The 16,102-nt window shown below is 43.8% G+C and overlaps 1 protein-coding gene and 1 long non-coding RNA gene across 3 annotated transcripts in view; one reads left to right on the forward strand and one right to left on the reverse strand.

Moving 5' to 3' along the window:
* Positions 1-16,102, reverse strand: part of LOC310849327 — a 344,819-nt gene that overhangs the window by 89,408 nt on the left and 239,309 nt on the right. The gene's annotated exons all lie outside the window — the stretch shown is intronic.
* FAM135B (family with sequence similarity 135 member B) overlaps positions 1-16,102 on the forward strand; it is a 164,205-nt gene that overhangs the window by 23,210 nt on the left and 124,893 nt on the right. Inside the window, exon 1 of one of the 2 annotated variants that reach the window (XM_083748985.1) lies at positions 3,171-3,276. The exons of the other annotated variant lie outside the window; for it this stretch is intronic. The gene's annotated coding sequence lies outside the window, so the exon portion shown is untranslated. Of the gene's footprint in view, positions 1-3,170; positions 3,277-16,102 lie in introns of those variants that run through there. 2 annotated transcript variants of the gene reach the window in all.

The raw sequence follows: 16,102 nt of genomic DNA on the forward strand, positions 1-16,102 counted from the left end.
ACCTGCAATTACATTAAAGGCCTGAATGGAAATGGTTGGGGTTTTTTAGGTGCAGATGATTACACACACACACACACACACACACACAGAGAGAGAGAGAGAGAGAGAGAGAGAGAGAGAGAGAGAGAGAGATGAAGCTGCCTTATATAAGTCAGACTATTTGCCCATCCAGTTCAGTATTATTTGCACTCAAAGGGAGTCACTCTCCAGAATTTCAGACTGGGGTCTCTTCTTGCTCTACCTAAGATGCTGGTGATTGAAGCTGGAACCTGGAATGTCTCCACCCCCATTGTTCAGCCCAGACACTGAAGTCAAGCTCCAAGGACCTTCTGGCAATTCCCTCCCTGTGAGAAGTGAGGCTACAGAGAACCAGGCAGAGGGCCTTCTCGGTAGTGGTGCCCGCCCTGTGGAACGCCCTCCCATCTGATGTTTTATCACTTTATTATTATTATTATTTCATTAATTCTATTGGGAGCTGCCCAGAGTGGTGGGGTATAAATTATTATTATTATTATTATTATTATTATTATTATTATTATTATTATTATTATTATTCTGCATACCAAGCAAATGTTCTACCACTGAGCTATGACCCTTCCCAAGTGGATTTTAGGTCATGGGTGGTGAGAAGAAATGTGTTTATCCATCCATCTCATTTTGTGTTGTTTTCAAAGCATTGACTTGTTTAGAATTCTCATCCATTACATCCTGGTTCCAATCCTTACAGCTCTATAGAAGTTTGCATGTTGTTGGTTTTTCCCCCTCTATAGTATATCGACAACAGAGTAGATCAACTTAACCTAAAGTGGAGTGTAATTGTGTTATGAGATGTGTGAGTCTTGCAATGTGGTGGCAATTCTGGTGATAATTGCACTTTTAAAGAGTGTTACATTGGTGAGCTCTCTATTGATTTTTGACTTAGGCAGGGTTGGAATACTTTACTCTTCGTAAAGCAGGCCAATATTGTGAGATTTAGGAAAGGGGGGAAGATCTGCTCCAAGGACTGTTTGTCTTTTTGTTTTCATGTGAAATGCAGACAAACCTGGGGGCCTTATTCCTCTGTTGATACGAGTGATATGTAAGAGGGCTCGGTTTTCTCTTAATGTCTTTATATCTCTATTACAATTCTGAAAACAAATCTAAAAATCATGGCGATAACATATTTATTAATTAACAATATGTATAAGCAGGTATAATGCGGGTGGCGCTGTGGGTTAAACCACAGAACCTAGGGCTTGCCAATCAGAAGGTCGGCAGTTCGAATCCCCTAGACAGGGTGAGCTCCTGTTGCTCGGTCCCAGCTCCTGCCAACCTAGCAGTTCAAAAGCACATCGAAGTTCAAGTAGATAAATAGGTACTGCTCCAGCAGCAAGGTAAATGGCGTTTCCGTGCACTGCTCTGGTTCTCCAGAAGTGGCTTAGTCATGCTGGCCACATGACCCGGAAGCTGTACGTCGGCTCCCTCGGCCAGTAAAGCAAGATGAGTGCCGCAACCCCAGAGTCGGTCATGACTGGACCTAATGGTCAGGGGTCCCTTTACCTTTATCTATAAGCAGCTTAAATCAAACAGTATAAAATATTGAAATGCTGAAACCATTAACAAACTTCTTTAAAAATGGTCAGTTCAATAAAATGGTCAAAGTATAGTAAAATCAACAATGCAAAAACAAATATGCATAAGAAAATTACATGCCTGGGTTGGCTTACCTAAAACTAAAATGTTTTTTGCAGGGACAGTGCAGTGAAGGGGACTGTCCAGGATTAATACCATGGTGCTTCAGAGCATGGGTGCTGCCATCAGCTCTTCATATGCAGTGGTGTAGCATGGAGGGGCATGGGGTGGTTGCCCTGAGTGCAAAATTGTTAGGGATGCAAAATTTCAACACCTGGTGCTACCTCAATACAGCTGTGTGCTTCTGTCGCTGGGCTCTGTTGAAAACGGCTTCTCCATGTGAACCAGGAAGTGACCTCTACTCAAAGTAGAACGTATCTTCTTTTCTTATCTCTGCGGCTGCAATCTGCTGGGTGACGTGGATGCCATTAGGCAGTTGAATGTGCATGTGTGCTCCATTTGTTTCCCTCGCCATGGCTCCAGGCACTGGTAACCCCTGCTACACTACTGCTGCTATGTAATATATTCAGTAGTAATGGCCACAGTGTATAAAGTAATATGCAGTTTGCCATAATGATGGGAATGTAAAAGGCCTTGGGGCCATTTCAGAAGTTTGGGCAGCTGGGGAGGCTGAAGAATGCTGGGGGAGATGGGGAGAGGTACAGATGCTATCCTGGGCTGCCTCATAACCAAAAGGTATTCTCAAATCCTTGAGACTGAGGCCGATGAATGGAAGCCTCTTTTATTTATTTATCATTTCTATTTGAACATTTACAATCTGCTCTTTCATAAAATATAACACATAGGCTTTCCACAAATAAAATGCAATAACATCAATCTATGAAAACCTAGAAAACTTAAGTAAAAACATCCTGGAGCCAGCTTTGCTTCTGGAAATTTAACAGCGTAGATTGAGAGAGAAGGAAAAGCAGGGCTTTTTTTTTGTAATATCAGCTTAAATAAATTTCAGTGTTCGATTTGGTAGCTATGTTATTAATGTGAGCAACCAACAGCACTCCATTTTCCCTTAAACTAAGAGCTGCATTATTTAGCACTTGCTACGACAAATAATGTGCAAGACAGGAAGGGGTTGGCATTTATAGCAATGGGTATACAAGTGGGATGTCTTGTAGGTTATGTAGCACAATTTAGTCAAATAAGCTAAACAATTTAAGGTGTGAGTCATGACCTTTAAAGCCATTAAAGGCTTGGAAATAGGTTTCGTGAAGCACGGAATACATCTGCGCCCATGCAAACCTTCCACAGATTTGAAATCAGTGACAGAGGCTGCACTCCAGGGAGAGCAAGCATGGCTGTTTCCAGGCGTAGTTGAACAACTCCCAGGAGCATGGCCAATGGTTTGGGAATATGGGAAATGTAGTCTCAAGAGTATCTGGACAGCTCCACATTAGCAACTCCTGTTGCCTTCATATGTCCTCTAAGGAGAAAGGTTAGTCTGGTGGGTGTGAACAGGGTCTTTTTAGTAGAGGTCCCATGGTGTGGAGATATGAGCAGCTTCCTCCTTGCTATCATTTAGGTGGGCTCCAAAATTGTTTCAGCAAAGTGCAGAGGTAGTGCATCTGTTTCACATGCGGCTGTTTCCTCAACATCTAAGACCTTCTCGCAATGGTGTTGCACCAGAGAGAAAAGAGCCACTTTTCCAAGGTAAGAACAGGTGCCTGACTTTGGCATGCTGCCAGAAGTGAATTCATGGGCCAAATCACATGGCTTCATGGGCCATGGGCTCACCACCTTTCATCTAACTTTTCCACCAGCTTCTGCCTGTATGTGAGACTCTCTCCGCATCAGACCTGTATGCAATTGCAATCTGTTTGTGGAGTGGTGGGCTCCAGATTTTATGGGTGAACTTGTTGGCGCCAACCAAGTCTATGAGGGCATGGTTTTCAAAACGCGGTAACCCCTAGAGAGAATTTAGAAAGAAATTGGTTAAATGAGCCTACTAGGTTCCTTTTGAAGTGATTAAGGACTGGCTACTGCATATGTAAACCATTTGGAGATACGGAGGGAGAGAGGATTTTTCATAAATACAACATTGCCATTTAATAATTAATTATTAGCTTTGTAAGCTTTACAGAAAATCTAGAGGAACCATCTTCTTCAATTTTCCAAGTGGTATTTCCAAGGGAGTAATTAAATGTTGCATTCATTTATGTAGCTGTTGAGAAAAAACAATGTTTGCTCAAGGAACAGCTATGCCAAATGCAGCATATTTGTGATGGCCTGGGACTCGGGCTCCGACTCGGAACCAGAGGAGTCTCAGTTTGCACTGGATCCTTTGCCTCAGGCATCATCTGAACCAAGTCTGGGGTCTGATCCTAAAGAGTCCCAGTCTGCACAGGTTCCCCTGCAACAAACAGCTGGGCCGAATCAGAGGCCTAAGCCTGCCCTGGCTCCAGATGCGGGGATTACCTTGTTGCCTTCAGCTGGGCCATCACTTACAGCTGCTCCACTACTGGTTTGGTCAGGGGAGGCTGAGGCGACCTCTGGGTCTAGTAACCCACCAACCTCTCCCGAGCTGCAGAGACTAAGGTCTGAGAGAAGGAGAGACCTGAGTACTTGCAGGAGGAGTGCTTGCCTTCAGGAGAAACAGGGAGGTGAGTCGCTGGGGGATCAGGATTGGCTGCTACCCCGACAAAGATAAAAGGCTGTTGGACCCCACCCCAGGTTGCGGGAGCAACATTGCTGTATGCTAGATCCTGCTTGAGATCTTGTACCTATCCTTGCCTGGTATCCTGCCTTGGCCCTGTTGGACTGACTCCTAGCGGAACCTTCAGATTCTGGACTGGTCCTGGACCACGTTTCACAGGTTACCCCCGGACCCAGCACAATATTTCAAGGTCATTTCTTCCTGTCTAATACGGCATTTGGGATGAACAAAGCTAAGGTCACTAGACATGATGAACTAAGTCAGGTGTCAGGGACTGTCAGGGTCTGAAAGGTCACTGATGAGGGAGTGTGCGTCTGGGGAATGGGGGGCTGTAGTCTGGTTCAGGACTGGGGGGCAGGGATTTGTGGCGACTGGCATCAGTCAGGAGGCATGAGTCAGAGGCAGGAGAAGCTTCAGAGCTGGAGGGTGGAGTGCAGGATGGGTCAGAAAGAGAGGGGGGGTGGTAGGTCAGGCAACTGATTGGCCAAGTACTTCCCTGTCCTCTCCTGCCCCACTGTCTCCCAGTATCAGGAGGGGACTGAAGAGGAAGGAGCAGGGGAAGTTTCCATGCAGGTGTAGTCTCTGTCTGCATGCATGCAGCCCATCAGGGGAAGGTACATAATATGATGGAGCGGGAGTGGCCCCCATTTGCAGCAACAAATCCTGGGACTAGCTGCCTAAATGCTAGACTGGTGTGTGTGGTTATTTGGAGCTGTAGAATAACTGTGTTAGCTTTGCCAATAAAGAGTTAACAATCTCCTTTGCGCCTTCCTTGACTGGAGACTGCCCTTGACAGCAGGGGTGGAGGACCTCAGGGCCAAGGACCTCTCTGTCTCAGAACTCTCCGCAGGGCCTTTGTCCTCCCTAGACATACCATTTCTCCACAGGTCACAGACCCCATTGGACTTGTTTTGCATCTTCCTTGAGGGTTATTGCATGGCTAGAATGTGTCTTTCAACTCTGATACAGTGGTACCTCAGATTAAGAACTTAATTCGTTCTGGAGGTCCGTTCTTAACCTGAAACTGTTCTTAACCTGAGGTACCACTTTAGCTAATGGGGCCTCCCGCTGCCACCATGCCACCGCCAGACGATTTCTGTTCTCATCCTGAGGTAAAGTTCTTAACCCGAGGTACTATTTCTGGGTTAGAGGAGTCTGTAACCTGAAGCGTCTGTAACCCGAGGTACCACTGTAATGACTTTTGCTTCCCTGGATGTAGGACACAGTGCTGTGTGTCTGTGTATGTAAACTGGTTTATTGGACAAAGGTAAATTTTACATTCCTTGTGCTGCTCATTTTCATCTTGGACTCAGCCCACCATTGCCATGTGGCCTACAGAAGTTTGCATAGAAAGGAATGTGTTGCTTGGGCTTGTGTGGGGGGGGGGGGAGTTTCTCACTGTCTGAACCAGAGAATTAGAAAGCTTCTTCAATGGAAATTGGAGGTGATCATTTGCAGCACCATGGACCTCAACCAATGCACCAACCATCTCTGATTGAGGCTGTAGCAGTGGAAGAGTTTAGCGTTCCTCCTTGGAATGTTTCCAGAATTAAAATCCTTCATCCCCTGCAACTATTTGCACTGTATATAGTTGGTTGTTTTGTGTGTGTGTGCTTGGGTGGTGTTGGTATATAAATTAAAGTTTAATCTGGAGAAAGTGGTACAGAGGAAAAGGGTAAAAATCTCCTCCTTTGGTGGCACAAAGCCTTACTCCAAACTGGGCCTTCCCTGTCACTGCAGGTAGTTTTTAAAAATCTCAGCATGCTGTGTTGAGTCTGATTTGGCCCCACAAGTCTCTTTAAGTGAGGGGCAAGCTGTTTGAAAGCTCCCTGCAAGTACAGCTGTGAAAGTAAAAACTGTAGAACAGATTTCAAAGCACTTCTTTTACGCATAATTTTCAGAATAATCACCAGTAGCGCTAGCAGGAGCGATGTACGTCCCTTAAGAGGGAGAGATCTTCCGCTGATTATCTCCGGCCATTCCCAGCAGGTGTTCTCTGCATAGAAAGTAGCAGAGCTGAAAAGTCCTTTGTTTTCTGAAATTTGCAAGCAGGGCTTTACAGCAGATGGACTGAAAAAGTCCCAGCCTACCATCTGCCCCCTCCTTGTCCTTTTAATTCTTCAATTATGGTGAATTGTGTTCATGGTGCTATTGGGGCACTTAGACACAATCCCACTTTTAATACTATTTGTGCTTGCACGAGTTTCAGGGCGGTCATACTGCTTCGTTTCTGACAAGCACACGTCCCGTAACTTCCTGCTGAAATCCTGTAGCTCAGAGGTAGCCAACATGGTGCCCTCCATATTATGTTGGACTACACCTCCCATTATCCCTGAAAATTGACCTTGCTGGCTAGGACTGACAGAAGTTGTACAGTGGTACCTCGGGTTACATACTCTTCAGGTTACATACGCTTCAGGTTACAGACTCCGCCAAGCCAGAAATAGTACCTCGGGTTAAGAACTTTGCTTCAGGATGAGAACAGAAATCTTGCCCCATTACCTACAGTGGGGCTTCAGGTTAAGAACAGTTTCAGGTTAAGAATGGACCTCCGGAACGAATCAAGTTCTTAACCTGAGGTACCACTGTAGTTCAGCAATATCTGGAGGGTACCACATTGTCTGTCCTTGATGTAACTTTTTCATACCACAAATGTTCCAGGGGTGTTGGGTTTTTTGTCCCACTTTTGTTGTGCTGTAGAGCAAGAGTGCTCTTCCAGATGGCAGTAATGGAGTAACACCAGGGATGCACCACAAAACAACTAAGAAAGCTCTCTCCAGGCATTATACTTTGCGTTAAGGAGAGGGAGCAGGAATATGCAAAGTTAGCACCCTCACTCTGCCATCAGCTGACACTGAACAAATGACTGGAAGATGGTCATGTAAGGATTTCCATGGATTTCTGGAATCTAGAAAGTGTGATCCGGAACCTGGAAACTGTGGCTGGGAACCTAGAACATGTGCATGTCAGGACCCCCCTACTTCAGACGTCTGTGGTGCACATGCGGAAGACAGGATGAGAGGTTTCTTGCTGCAGCCCCACTCACACACTCTCCTTTAAGTATAATGCCTGAAGAGGACTAAAATTAGATCAGAAGAATGAAAGAAGTAGCAGTCAGGCAACTGTAGGAGAGGCTGTGTAGGCAGCCGATGATGCTTGAATATAATGCGTAAAGCCATTTATAAGGCATGATCTATCCAAAGTGTTAAACCCTCTCTATTGATTTCAGTAGGAAAGCATTTAACATGTTCTGTAGTCATCCGTATAAAAAATACGGGACTTAAATGTGCTTCTTTGAATGGAAGCCATCAAGGGGAGGGGAGGGCTGTAACTCAATGGTATGAAGAAGGTCCCAGGTTAAATCCTGACAGCATCTCCAGGCAGGGCTAAGAATCATTGCCAATCGCTGTAGACAGTACCGAGCTAGAAGAACCAACGGTTTGACTCAGTAAAAAGCAGGTTCCTCCATTCCCATGAGAACGATGCTACGATAAGCTCTGTACAATCGCCTAGCACACTGCAGGAATTATACAAATATCACTAGATTGGATGGTCTTGAATTGGACAAATTCAGGGAGCAGTGGAGGTTTTTAGGCATGGCAGATAAATGGTGTCTCCATGCTCAGGGGTCATGTACAGTGGTACCTCGGGTTACAGATGCTTCAGGTTACAGACGCTTCAGGTTACAGACTCCGCTAACCCAGAAATAGTACCTCGGGTTAAGAACTTTTCTTCAGGATGAGAACAGAAATCGTGCTCCGGCAGGAGCAGCAGGAGGCCCCATTAGCTAAAGTGGTACCTCAGGTTAAGAACAGTTTCAGGTTAAGAATGGACCTCTGGAATGAATTAAGTTCTTAACCAGAGGTACCACTGTATACTAATAGACACCAGCTGCTGGAGAACAATACCGGGAAAGGACTATTGTTTGCAAGCCCTGCTTGTGGACTTCATGGAGGCATCTGATGGTCCTCTGTGGAGTCTTCTTCTGCCTAACCTTCCTCACAGGGTTGTTGTGGAGGGAGGGGAACCATGCATGCTGTCCTGAGTTTCCTGGAATAAGGATGTAAAATATCAGTAATGACATCTGATTTCTGGGAGAGTAGCAGCCACATATGAATAACTTATTTAAGAATCTAGAAGACAAATACAATCTGCTAGGTTTCCTTCCTTCCTTCCTTCCTTCCTTCCTTCCTTCCTTCCTTCCTTCCTTCCTTCCTTCCTCTGTGTCTTATATGAGGCATTCCCCTTAAAATATCCCTATCTCTTTTCCCCCATTGTTTATTCGCTTTAAAGGTTTAGGCATGTGCAGATAAAAACAGCCAAAAGGATTTACCAGATTAATATTTCTAGATGACGCCATTGAGAGAGAGAGAGAGAACATCGGGGTGTTAAGAACACAGGATGCACTTTGTGTGACTTTGAGCTACCTTTTGACCCCTCTCAGAGGCTCCAGATTAAGGATAATGCACTTACAACACTGTATGCTGGTTATTTGCTCCCCCTGCGCAGCTCATACAATGTGTGCATGCATTGCACTTTGTGTCTGGGAGCATAAGTGGTGCAAGATCTGTAATAGGGTCAGCACTACAACACTAGTACCAGAACACAGTTTCGTGTCACACTTCCTGCTCAAAAGAAGTCCCAGGCAGCTAATAATTGCAAGAAGCTATTACAACCTGCAAGACAGTATGCATAAAATCCCTGGGAAACATGGGATGCAGTTTACGCAAAGTTAAGCACCTTAAGAGTACAATCCTGTGGTTGGTTGGCATCCATTTATCTCGGGAGACAATGGAAGAGGGGAAGAACCTTCAGGGAGAAGTCAAATCATTAGAGAATTACAGCACTGACTGTGGCTGTAGAGAGACAAACCTATATGTGTCTTTGTAGAAGAAGGTCCCATTGGGGCTTACACTTAGGGAAGTGTGTATGATGGTGTTATGCACAACCCAAGAGATTTTGGAGGTGAGATATTTCAGGGGTGCCAGCAGATCCCTTGAATTTGTTTGCCTTGAGATGAAGGTTTCTGGGGTCTGTGGTGTCTTTGTGATGCGTAGATTCAGTCACACACGTTTAGCATAAGATGGAAGCAGGAATGAAATATACTCAGAGTCGCAAAGTGATTTCATGCTTTTTATTCAGCTCATAGTGGTGAGGAGGAATGAATGAATGTCCCCTCAAAGTATCTGCTTTATATACATTATTTACACAATGGGCTGCACATGATTGGCTAATTCTGGAATTCTACTGTAAGCCAATCAGGTTGTGGATTCACTTCTATCTGGAGCATGATTGGGTGGTTCCTGCCAACCAATCATATTGCTGCATTGTTCTAGGACCAATCAGACTGCTGCATTCTGAATCCTATTGTTCTAGGACCAATCAGACTGCTGCAATTTGGATCCTATTGTTCTAGGACCAATCAGACTGCTGCAGTTTGGATCCTATTCAACTCAGTACATAACAAGGAACATCCCAGGAAATCTTGCTCCCTGTTGGGTTTCTAGGCAGGTCGCCAAAGTCATGGTCTTTGTTTCAGAACAGACAAGGCTAGTTCTGGCCTGTTGTTCTTAGTGGGGGCTGGTCCCCTGTGACTAGTAGGGTAGAAGATGGGGCTCTCAAATAGTAGTTGGAGCCAGAGTCAATAATAGGCAGAGCCAAGTAATTCTAGTTTTGCCCCCATCATTTTCCCTCTTGAGTTCTACAAAGTGCAACACTGAGACTGAAGAGGAGGAGGAATCTCACAAGTAGTTTTTGAGCCCTGGAGTGGTTGTGAGTGGGGATGGGAATTGATTTCTTCTAGTTTCTCATTTTCCCCACCTTTTACATTCAGTTCTCCACATCAGGTTGCATTTTTTAAAAGTGCTCATCAAAATTTGCCTGCCTTTTAGTGCAAATTTCTCCTGATATTCACATTTTAATGCATACATGTATTATGGGCACATTATTGCAAATCAGTTTCCCCTAATATAATGTATTTTATATGCTATTTTCACTAATACACCCATCATTATGCAAACTTTGCCTTAGTATTTGCATTTTTTGCCCTTTTCGTGGCTGGAAAACTGCGGTGCAAAATTCAGAGAAATGTGAATTTTGCAGGATGGCTGCATTTTGGTTTCAGTATTGTTCTGGAATGTTTAACGTAGGTAGATTTGCCTTTAAATGTCAGCTGAATCAGATTCCTTGCCCATCCCTACCTGTTATTGAAGTCCATTTAATATAATCCTATCCTCTGTGGCACCAGAAAGCAAGACTTTACCCTCTTGTATGAGACAGCCCTTACGGTATTATGTAACTGAAGGATAATGATAATGAATGCTTTGATTAGGGGGGGAGCCTATATGTGGAGAGTGTTCTTTTAGTAGACAGCCAGATACCTTAGTTTTTTTTTTATTATCAAGAATGAAGAATGAGCTCTGTGATTAATGTTCAGAAAGGCAATTCCTCCTTCCTGCTTTAATTACAAGCAAAGATTATTATTATTATTATCATTTTATTTATTTATTTATTTATTTATTTATTTATTTATACCCCACCCATCTGGCTGGGTTTCCCCAGTCACTCTGGGCAGCTTCCAACAAAGTATTAAAATACAATGGTCTGTTAAACATTAAAAGCTTCCCTAAACTGCCTTCAGATGTCTTCTAAAAGTCTGGTAGTTGTTAATCTCTTTGACATCTGATGGGAGGGCATTCCACAGGGCGGGCGCCACTACCGAGAAGGCCCTCTGCCTGGTTCCCTGTAGCTTTGCTTCTCTCAGTGAGGGAACCACCAGAAGGCCCTCGGCGCTGGACCTCAGTGTCCGGGCAGAACGATGGGGGTGGAGATGCTCCTTCATGTATACTGGATTTAAATAAACAATGCAATATAGTAATAGTTATGAAAACTATGTGAACAAGGAAATGTTTTCTTCTCAGGTTTGTACTATTAAGCCTGTTTTCAAGATGGTAGGTGAAAAGCCAATTATAATCTTGCTGAGAAGTTTAGCAAAACCAGCACACTGAACAAGCCAACAACCCTTTGAGGTAGGCTCAGCTGAGAGATAATGATTGGTTCATGTTTACTCTGTAAGCTTTATGTCTAAGGTAAGATTTGAACCCTGGCCTCCTTTGCCTAATGGTCTGAACATGATGCTGGCATTTATAACCCGCCAAGGATGATACAATTATGAGACAGTTGCTGCTAGTCATGAGACAATTGCTGCTAACACCCCTAAAGAGGGTGTGTGTGCGCGCATTTCTGTGTTTTTCTCTATAGCACCAAACTGGATGGACCAGCTGTTCCTTTGGTAGGAAGCTTCACGACCATCACTATAGGGAATCCAATGTGGAACTGGAAATCGAGCCTACTTAGATTAATAAAGCTGTTTCCAAAGTAATGCATGGGGGACATTAAAGCTTCTAACACATTCCCTATCAACAGAGTGATCATTTTGAGCTAAAATTAGACCCAAGATTGTGCACTTTGTATCTTAATTAATACAAAGCCCTCTTTATCAATTAGCTCTGACAAGTATGTGCAGACGTCTGCTTGCCAACATAATCCCTTACTCCCATTTTGATTAGTAAATGGAATTACATTAAAATTGATTCTTCTCCCGTGGTCCATTTGTACTCTCTGCCTCTCTTCAATTAGATTGCTGGCCCACAGCCATTCCCTGGCTCCCCTGTTAGGATGGCAAAATCACTTCTGCAATGATGCTCTTTCTGTGACTTACGACATATCAGTGATTTATCACAGAGGCTCAACCCAGAGATGAAATGCTATCTAAAGATGCACAGCTTTCACCCACCATTCCTCATGGATTCTTTGCTTTACCTTGACATCCAAAGTCAAATGCAGAAATAAGCTTTCCTTGTGTGGAGCTAAAGATGCTTCCTTTGTTCAAAGATGGGTGGTTGGACTCAGATACAGTCCTGTATCCTCCAGGTCATGGTCCATGGAGGTCACTTGGTGGAGATGGTGTTCTGCTGATTGAGGTAATAGTGTTTGATTGTACAATGACCTCAACTCATATGAACCCAAGAAAAATTCTGCAGGATCAGGCCAAAGGCCCAGTCCAGCATCTAGACTTCACAGTGACCAAGCAGATATGCATGGGAACCCATGAACCATCTGAACGCATCAACTCTCTCCCAACTTGTGATTCTCAGCAACTCATATTCAAGGAAATACTGTATCTGACAATGGCTCAAATTGCTGTAAGAATGAAACTCATGAATGAACACATATGAATACAGGGGAAATGGATTCCAGCTATTTCCATTCCAGATCAGATTCACACATGTTCATCCATAATTTTAATTCTGACCTATTTTTGCATCAATCTGCAGACTTCCCTTAAAAAAGAAAAATGCATTGAAATTTGCTTTATTTTTTGAAAAACACACAAAACGCAGTGGGTTTTGCATGAATTTTATCACAAAGCACATTTTGGTACATATTTTTTGATCCACTATGTTGGCTACCTTTGGGGTTAGGCTGAGAGGGAAGGGCCCAAGTTCACTCTGTAAGCTATATAGGTTTGATCCTAGGTCTGCCCAGGTCTATTTTGACATTCCCACGACACTTTGTTGATGTTCACAGTTTTAGCTGAACATGTAGTTGAGGGTGGGTACCAATGATTGCGGAGTGGCAGGTGAAGATGATAGACTTTGCAGAATTGGCCAGACTGACCTGCAGGATTTGAGACCAGGGCGATCAAAAATTTCAAAGGAACTGCGAGTAAATTCATTGTATATTTTAATAACAATTGCAAAAACTTGAAGGCACTAGCAGGAATGAAATAAATCCTACAATGTGGACAATAGAAGTTAAAGAGCTAAATTGCAAGACAGGACTTGAAAGCGGAAAACCGGCTGAAGGGAAGGAGGGAAGTCATATGCTCAGCAGAGCAGAAAGCTTTTGTGCTTGTTATTGTATTGTTGAAAATATTGTTTAAGGAGGAAAATAATAAAAATATATCTTTAAAAACAAACAAACATGTAGTTGAGGCTGCCAGGGTAAACACATGCCAACCTGCTCTCCTTATCCACATGTCTGAATGGGTCTATAATGAAAGGTTAATAAGCCTGTTCTAATTAGGTGCTGGTTTTAACCTTTAAAGCCCTATACGGCCTAGGACCCTCGTACCTACGGGACCGCCTCTCCTGGTATGTCCCACAGAGGAACTTACAAGAGACTAGGGCCCTGTGGGACTTTACATCTTTCTGCAGGGCCTGCAAGACAGATCTGTTCCACCAGGCCTTTGGTCAGGGCACAGCCTGACTCCCTCCTTTGGCAATCTTCACAAAACTCTAGCCCAATGGTTGTCATCAATTTGATTTGAATTAATTTTATAATGAATGATTTTAGAATGTTGTACTATTTTATTGTTGTTAGCCGCCCTGAGCCCGGTTTCGGCTGGGGTGGGCGGGATATAAATAAAATTTATTATTATTATTAATTAGGGCTGCAGAATGGAAAATATTCTTTCTATTCTTCATTTTTTGTTTTGTTTTAAAGGCACGTTACTTTTGGTTTGCCTTCATTTTGATTGGCTTCATTTTCTCTCCACTCCCTCACTGATTTCAGCTGTGATTCACACTCTGTTACTAGCTTCTTCTAAACCCAGCGTCATCATGAAAATACCATTTTGAGCTGGAAAATCTCATTTTTAAAGTGACACCCATCCACATTTGTGTATTAGCTGTCCCAAAGAGGAGACTTATTGAGAATTAACAACCAGATGTGGTGCTATGTCTTTAGTGGGAAATGGCACTTGCCCCATTTAATAATGCAACCAATTATCTGGGGCAGCAGTGTGTGTGTGTGTGTGTGTGTGTGTGTGTGTGTGTGTGTGTGTTGAAGAAGAATTACCTCAAGACCCTCTGATGGGCACCAAATTGTTCTATTCTGACTAGAAGCAGATATCTTGGGTTTCAAGCAAAAGTTGTTACGGGCTCTACCTGGAGATACCAGGGATTGAACCCAGGAGCTTCTTGTTACAAGGCATGAATGCTCTACCACTGAGCTATTATCCTTCCCTGAAGAAAAGGAGGACCAGGTGGAGGAAGAAAACTATATTTATGCTCTAATGAGGCTTCCTCCCCCACTCCACATCCGTTGTTTTTGTGCCAGCCTAAAAGAGGGGAAGAAATGTCACTTTTCCTGTTTAAAGTCTGGCATTCAACGTGTGAAATTTACAGCTTCAAATAGAAAAATGTGTTAATTGCAATACTATATAGCTCAAGCTATGAATGCTGCTGCCATAAGACAACAGAGGCCAGCATCCACCATCAGTTTGATAAATCTGCAATGTGGAAGCCAGATTTTGTCTGAAATTTGTTGCATTGCTGAAATAGGTGTCTGCTGCAGGCTGCGAAGGCAGCTCCAGGCTTGGCTGGAAACGTTGGCAGCCATTGCACCCCGTTGCCTATAAAGCGTGAATAATTGTTTGGTGCCTGTGTTTTTGTTCAGAGGAGAAAGACAGAGAGACAAGGAAGGAAGACAAAGGAGAGTGTTCACAATGTGGTTTTATAAATACTGTGTGGCATTGTTCTTTATTTCTCTCTCTCTCTCTCTCTCTCTCTCTCTCTCTCTCTCTCACACACACACACACACACACACACACCAACACCAACTTAGGGCATTTAGTTTGCCATTCTTGTGGGAATGTTCAGGGTGGCAGGAGAGGATATATTGTTTATTAATATCCTTCCTAACTTGCGCCAGCATGTTCCTTTACTTAGCAGAGTTTACATTCCCCTTTTTACATGCATAGCTAGTTGCAGGTTTGTGTAAGCCTCTCACTATTATACAATTCAGTCTGTCTCAGGTTGAATTGTATACTTCCTGGAAAAAGGTAAAGGGACCCCTGACCATTAGGTCCAGTTGTGACCGACTCTGGGGTTGTGGCACTCATCTCGCTTTATTGGCCGAGGGAGCTGACATACAGCTTCCGGGTCAGGTGGCCAGCATGACTATGCCGCTTCTGGCGAACCAGAGCAGCACATGGAAACTCTGTTTACCTTCCTGCTGGAGCGGTACCTATTTATCTACTTGCACTTTGACGTGCTTTCGAACTGCTAGGTTGGCAGGAGCAGGGACCGAGCAACGGGAGCTCACCCTGTTGCGGGGATTCGAACCGCTGACCTTCTGATTGGCAAGTCCTAGGCTCTGTAGTTTAACCCACAGCGCCACCCCCTTTAATCCCTCTTTAAAGAATAAAGACACAACAATCTTATTTAAAGTCAATAAAAGAGGTTTACTCACATCAGTTCACAGTTGGATCCCAGCAGGTAGACTTAGTTACAAATATGTACATGTGGATCTACCCCATATGGGGGAATAATCCACTGCTTATGCTAGCTGGAAGCTAGCATAGCAGTCCCTGGCCAAAAAAAAAAAAAAAAAAAAAAAAAAAAAAAAAAAAAAAAAAAGCTGGTCCAACGAAGAAGGAAGTCAAAAAGAGAGAGTGCTGCGTGACTTGTCCTTTTTGTTACCTGGACAGGCAAGGTCACACCCACCTCTAGTCACATGTAATGAAGGATGCTCCAGCCGAGGAGGAAACAGGAAGTTTCGACTGGCTGGACAAACATCCCCTTGCATGTCCACTCTAGGAAAACAAGGAATGTTGTATTTGACTGCTCCCTGTGGATTACATCCCTCAGTTCTAACCTTGGGCCCCTTAAAATATCACTTCAGCAGTATATAGCTCTCAGTGCCATAAGCACATGAGAACATAAGGAGAGCCCCAATGGCCCTCTTAGTACAGAATTTTGTTTTTATGGTGGTCAACTAGATGTCCATGGGAACCCTGCAAGCAGGACATAAGAGTAA

This window comes from Podarcis gaigeae (assembly GCF_964106915.1).
Source record: "Podarcis gaigeae genome assembly, chromosome: 7".
In the NCBI taxonomy this organism is placed as follows: Eukaryota; Metazoa; Chordata; class Lepidosauria; order Squamata; family Lacertidae; genus Podarcis; species Podarcis gaigeae.